The 6,335-nt window shown below is 35.8% G+C and overlaps 1 non-coding gene across 1 annotated transcript; it reads right to left on the reverse strand.

The window, feature by feature from the left end:
- Window positions 1-2,921: 2,921 nt before the first annotated feature.
- Trnak-uuu (transfer RNA lysine (anticodon UUU)) lies at window positions 2,922-2,994 on the reverse strand. Its single transcript has one exon. It is a non-coding gene; the product is annotated as a tRNA-Lys (tRNA).
- Between the last annotated feature and the right edge of the window lie 3,341 nt (window positions 2,995-6,335).

Here is a 6,335-nt window from a genome sequence, read left to right on the forward strand (position 1 = left end):
AGGTGGCAAACAATTATTTCAAACAGTGTTTCTCAAACTCTGTTCCGCGGAACTCTAGTGTTCTGCAAGGCCATAACGGGTGTTCTGCGATCTACTGGAATGATTAGCCAGCAGGCCACCACTTGAATTACTATCTAAAAAAAAATAAATAAGGAAAGTGTTACTCAGAAGGTGCGAAGTGTTCCTCTAAATACTCAGAATGTGCGAAGTGTTCCTCTAAATACTCAGAATGTGCGAAGTGTTCCGTTAAGGACAAAGTTTGGGAAACACTGGTTTCAAATATATTTTTAAAAGTCAACAGTTCTTATAATGTCATTTTTTATTGAAATAAAACATACAGTCCACACTTGTGTAGACTTGACATGAAATTTAAATCTTTTTAAACCAGACATTAGAATAACAATCCTTAGGCTGCTCAAATCCGCCATTGTGACTGGGTCAAATCTAGCGCAATGGATATACTAAGTGACAAGTCGATTAATTCCAGTGATGTGATTGTGTGTGTGTGTGTGAGGGACCACACACACACACACACAAACACGCGCGCCTAATGAACGTGTCACATGTTTGTTATCGACCAGTGCTCTGTTTACCTCCGCCTTTGCAATATTTGCACACCGTCATGCGAGAACGACACTTGGTAAGATTTGGTGTCCGTGTAGTTTATGGTTTTATGGAACCTCTCGAAAAGTTCCCCTACCCCCCAACACTATCAGCAGAGTTCTCGAACAGAGCTTCGATCTAACACAAGGAGAGAGATGGCAGCGCGGTCGAGGAATGAATACTAAATATAACACAAAAAGAAGTTGGGGTGGGGGGAGTTTTATGATCATCTCTAGATCGAGCCTCCACTTGATAAGTTTTGTCCCATTCCTCTTGTATTTCTGGGTCGGCCCTAATTTCGGAGACTGCGACCACTTAGCTCCAGTCAGTTTATGGCGGCCCCTCAACACACGCGTTACAGGGGCCAGTCATTTATGGCCTCTCAACACACGTGACTGATAGTCTGAGAGACTTTGGAGAGCTTGCCACGTAGTTCATTTGTAGGTACAGGAGAACCCAGGCACAGACCTAGCCCTTGGCTGCAATGGTAAATGATATGAAAGTTAAGCAACTAGGCTCAGAAGGATTCTGTCAGCGAAGGATTTTTCTTTTCTTTGCAAAAAGCACCTGTTCAGAAAATTAAGGATTTTTTTTTCTCAAGAGAATCAAACCACCACCAAAATTCTCCTTCCCAATGCTACATGGGGTATGGATCAGAAAGTTAAGGCAGCAAGCTCAAGAGAATATTATCATTCAGTGAGGATTTACCTATGAGTAACACGAGCTATTGAATATAGATTAGGAACCCGTTCGCTTGTGGCTAACCTAAACATGGATTGGGGATAGTTTCAATCATTTTTAAGAAAGAACAAAGGAAAAATATGACTTATGTTGATTACAAAAAGCCTCAATATATCAAATAATAATAATAATAATAATAATATTAAAAATAATAATAATAATAATATTAATAATAATAATAAGGAAAGTCTAAATTCGATCATTTAGCTATGACATACTTTTAAAAAGCCTATCTAAAGGACAGAATGGTACATTTTTGCCATATATATATATATCAATACTGTAAGATTTATTTTCCTTAATCGAAATCAAACTAAATTGATTACTGCCTACTATTCAAAAGAAGGCAAATTTCATATTTTGTTAGCGACTAAAAATTATTGTCGAAAATTTCAACTTGATCCGAGAATGGGAAATAGGAGAAATAGCGTGTACAAACAATGCACCAGACAAACAGACAGACAGACAGAACTTTGTAATAAGTGAAAAAAAAATAGAATACCTTTCCCTTGCATTTTCATTTTCCCTTTTTCTTTAATAGGAATACCATAAAAAAGAGAGAGAGGGAGAGTAAAATAGTGAATAAAGGGATCGAACCCATGCCATTCGCATTATTACGAACGAAGCTAACGTACTGGCCATACATCAAAAGGTTAATTATAGATATATATGGATCTAGATTAATAAATACTATGAAAGTGGCCACCAAAAACAATCTCGCAATTCCACATAGCAAAAAAAAAACAACATCCTTGATTCAATAATTAATAATACAATATTTCTGAAAACTTATAGAATATTTTGTCACGCGGCAGAAGTTTGTATACATGATTACAACTCGATAGATAGGTCAATAATTATTTTTTTTAAGATACAAAATAAATATAAAGTTCCCCTTTCAGACCTTGAGATCTACTGGGCCGAGGGCGCTAAGGTCGTTTGTTTCTTTGGCAATCGTTAAGGAGCAGGTTGTCATGTGGCCAGCACCAGCACAACAAACCACCAAACTGCCTTGACTTTCCCCAATTGAAAGTTAGGTACACTTTGGAGTCCGGTATAAAAATGTATTCACAAAAATTGTTCTATTTCCGTTTTGTGTGTCTTAACTAGTGACTTAATAGTATTAAAAATGTAAATTAAAAAAAAAATATTATTCTCATATATTTTTTTTACCCATATCACGTGACTCTATATATTGAAATTATACTTAGATATAAAAATCCAGTTAACACACTGACATAATATTAGCCAACTTTATTTCAGAATAAATATAAACACATTTGAAGAAAATTTCTGCCGCTAATTTCTCTCTCTCTCTTCTCTCTCTCTCTCATACACACACAGTCACACACATATAATGTTTATTAAGCCTAAATTTAAAATTGTTTCATAAAAAAAAATAACAATAAAAACATAAATATAAGATACAAAACATCAAACAATCTAAAAATTTAGAAAGTGATAAGTCTAGAGAGTGGTTTTAGGTATATGAGGAAAAATAATTAATAAAGAGGATAAAAGGTAATCAGTAGCTATCTTGAAATAAACGACGAACAGAAATAAAAAAAAGAATATTACGCCCGATAAGGGACTTGAACCCTTGACCCTCAGATTAAAAGTCTGATGCTCTACCGACTGAGCTAACCGGGCTTTCTATAATTCGCATGGTACTTCCCTCGGCCTTCTCGTGACATACATAGCGTGTTGGGGCCTTCTCGTGACATACATAGCGTGTTGGGGCCTTCTCGTGACATACATAGCGTGTTGGGGCCTTCTCGTGACATACATAGCGTGTTGGGGCCTTCTCGTGACATACATAGCGTGTTGGGGCCTTCTCGTGACATACATAGCGTGTTGGGGCCTTCTCGTGACATACATAGCGTGTTGGGGCCTTCTCGTGACATACATAGCGTGTTGGGGCCTTCTCGTGACATACATAGCGTGTTGGGGCCTTCTCGTGACATACATAGCGTGTTGGGGCCTTCTCGTGACATACATAGCGTGTTGGGGCCTTCTCGTGACATACATAGCGTGTTGGGGCCTTCTCGTGACATACATAGCGTGTTGGGGCCTTTTAGTTCCGTTTGTGTTTTTTCTGCTTGAGTCTAGGATGTAAACGTAGTTGTAGCCTTTATCCTAGCCATCCTCTTACACAAAGTGAGCTTTTAATGTTGCTAAAACTAACCGGGCTCTTGGTATATAAGGATCATGTGAGGTGATGACTGATAATTAAACTAAGTAATAAAATAAATTAAATATAACGTGAAATAGTTCAGCAATACACAAACAATAAACTAAAGTGTTTAACCCAAATAAGTGACGTGAAGCCTTGACGCTAAGATATGAGTCTGTCTCTGTACAGCCAATACCTACCACAGTAGTCCATGACATTTCCGTGATATGCTTGTTTGTTGTTGTTGTTTTTTGGTATACACTGTATCAACACTAAACTTTCCAAGGGAAAAATTTGGTATCTAGGCGTACATTCTAAGGACTATCTTCCCTAGTGCTATTAGAGCATGGAATGGGTTGCCTGAGCTAGCCAGGAAAACCAGTGACTTGGCAGAATTTAAGTCATTGGTTAATATGCATGACTAAATGCATGACGCGTAGGACGTAATCATCTTCTTTTTTGAAGTAACGTCTGTATTATATAAGATATGATAAGACGGGCCTGCAATTAAAAGAGGTTCTAGCCAAGGCAAAAGACAGAGAGGGAAGAATGAAAAAAAAAAGGTCGACAGATCTTGTGGAAACCCTGCTATAAGTTAAAATGTTTTAATTTAATAATTTTCAACTAGAGTTAGCGCGGGGCCTATGAAAGTGCGGGGCCCACCGCGGCCGCATAGGTTGCAGTGCCCTAAGACCGGCCCTGGTGGTGCCCCAACGGTCAAAAAGACTAAGGAATAGGTGACGGTGAAAGTACACTCTATACACGCATACATTTTCAGTTTGATTTACATAACAGGACAAAGAAAAGGAAAAGACACTTTTATTTATTCGATCGGAATTCATCCCTTTTTGTTTTGGAGAATTATTTATTTGTATACTATATTTAACACCCCCAAATAATCCACATAATGTTTTAAAAAATTAAAGTTCTCAAGCGATTGTAATTTGTGATAAAATGTTTACAAAACTTCGAATGTCTTAGAAGATACGTACACAGAGCGAATAATATGTTTGGGGATTTAATCGCAGTAATCTGTCTTTTTGTGTGTGTTTATGCATTGATTTTCTAGATCCCCTTTTAAGCAATAAAATAAAGAAATAAAGAAGAGAAATAGATACTGATAAATGTAGTGGCAAAATAATGGAAGGTAACGAACATTAAAGGAAAATAACAAGAGAAAAATTGATAGAGATTTTGAAATAAATAAAGTCAACAAAAGTGTCACTAGAATGTAACTCAGTGTGTGTGTACATTTACTAGAATGTAACTCAGTGTGTGTGTACATTTACTAGAATGTAACTCAGTGTGTGTCTACATTTACTAGAATGTAACTCAGCGTGTGTGTACATTTACTAGAATGTTACTCAGAGTGGGTGTACATTTACTAGAATGTAACTCAGTATGTATGTACATTTACTAGAATGTAACTCTTATCTTATCTTATAGAATACAGACGTTACTTCAAAAAAGAAGATGATTACGTCCTACGCGTCATGCATTTAGTCATGCATATTAACCAATGACTTAAACTCAGTGTGTGTGTGTACATTTACTAGAGTGTACCGTGACTAAATGTGCGTTCATTCATTAGATTGTTACTAGCGTGAGTAAATTCATTAGAATATGTGTATACGTTCCCTAGAATTTGACAAAATGTATTTTAGCTCAATAGAATGCTACTATGTGTATAAATTCATTAGAATGTAATTTAGTGTGTGCTCATTTAATAGAGTATTACTACTGTTTGCACATTAATTCGAATTTAACAAAATGTGTGTACCTGCTTAATTTTATTAGAATGTAACTACTGGGTTTAAATTAAATTAATAGTAGTTATGGAATTACACCTTCAAAATATGCATATAATTCTTGTTTGTTTTCTCTCATGAAATATCCATCTACACTAATCCAAAAGTGTTGGTAGGGGTCGATATTGATGTATGTGGTATGAGCCAAGCTTTAGTAGACTTGTAATACAAAATCAAAAGAATAATATTGTGTAGGCTTCTCCTAGCTAATACAATGTAGTATCAATATCCCTAAGAAAGAAACGAGACGCAAGGAACCTTAATTTACTAATAAGATATATATATATAGATCTCGATCACCTTAAGTTGTCTCTCCTTGATTTTATCTCAATTTTCAATACATTATAAATTACAGTAAACAAACATGATATCGCGGTATCAATAGCGTGAAGTCAAAGAACATGATTTACTGAGAGAGTTGAGACAATGGTTTGATGGTGAAATAATTGCCTCTTTGCCTTTCAAAATAAACGTACAATGTATTTCGGTCACAAGTGCTTTATTGGGTAGATTAATTGAGCTTTATTGTTTTAGTATTTATCCCCTGTATTTAAACTTTATAAAAATAAGCTTATAATGCTCTGAGGCTTCAATATATTACATTTACTTTATTTTGTTTGTTTTGTTTTTCTATAGAAACAAATGAATTTTCCATATAGGTGTATACTATCTCTGATTATAATTACAATAATTAATATTGAGTGCACTTAAGAGTGTTTCTTTGCGTCATTTTGAGAAAGCGTTTTAGGTTAAATGTTTAAGTTATTTACTTTTACACACGATAGGTCTATATTCCAATTTAGTTAGTCTATGATCTCCGTAGGCATAGGCATTCTTCCCAGATATAGTGTAATATCTATATAGAATATGACCACTTCCTTGATTTAGTCAAAGATTTCCGTAGCAATAGACTTTCTTTTCAAATAGAATTCTATATACGGACCATGGGCGTAGCCAGGGGGGGGGGTTTGGGGGTTCAAACCCCCCCGAAATAAAATCCCCCCCCTCGG

This window comes from Biomphalaria glabrata, chromosome 8, assembly GCF_947242115.1.
Source record: "Biomphalaria glabrata chromosome 8, xgBioGlab47.1, whole genome shotgun sequence".
Classification (NCBI taxonomy): domain Eukaryota; kingdom Metazoa; phylum Mollusca; class Gastropoda; family Planorbidae; genus Biomphalaria; species Biomphalaria glabrata.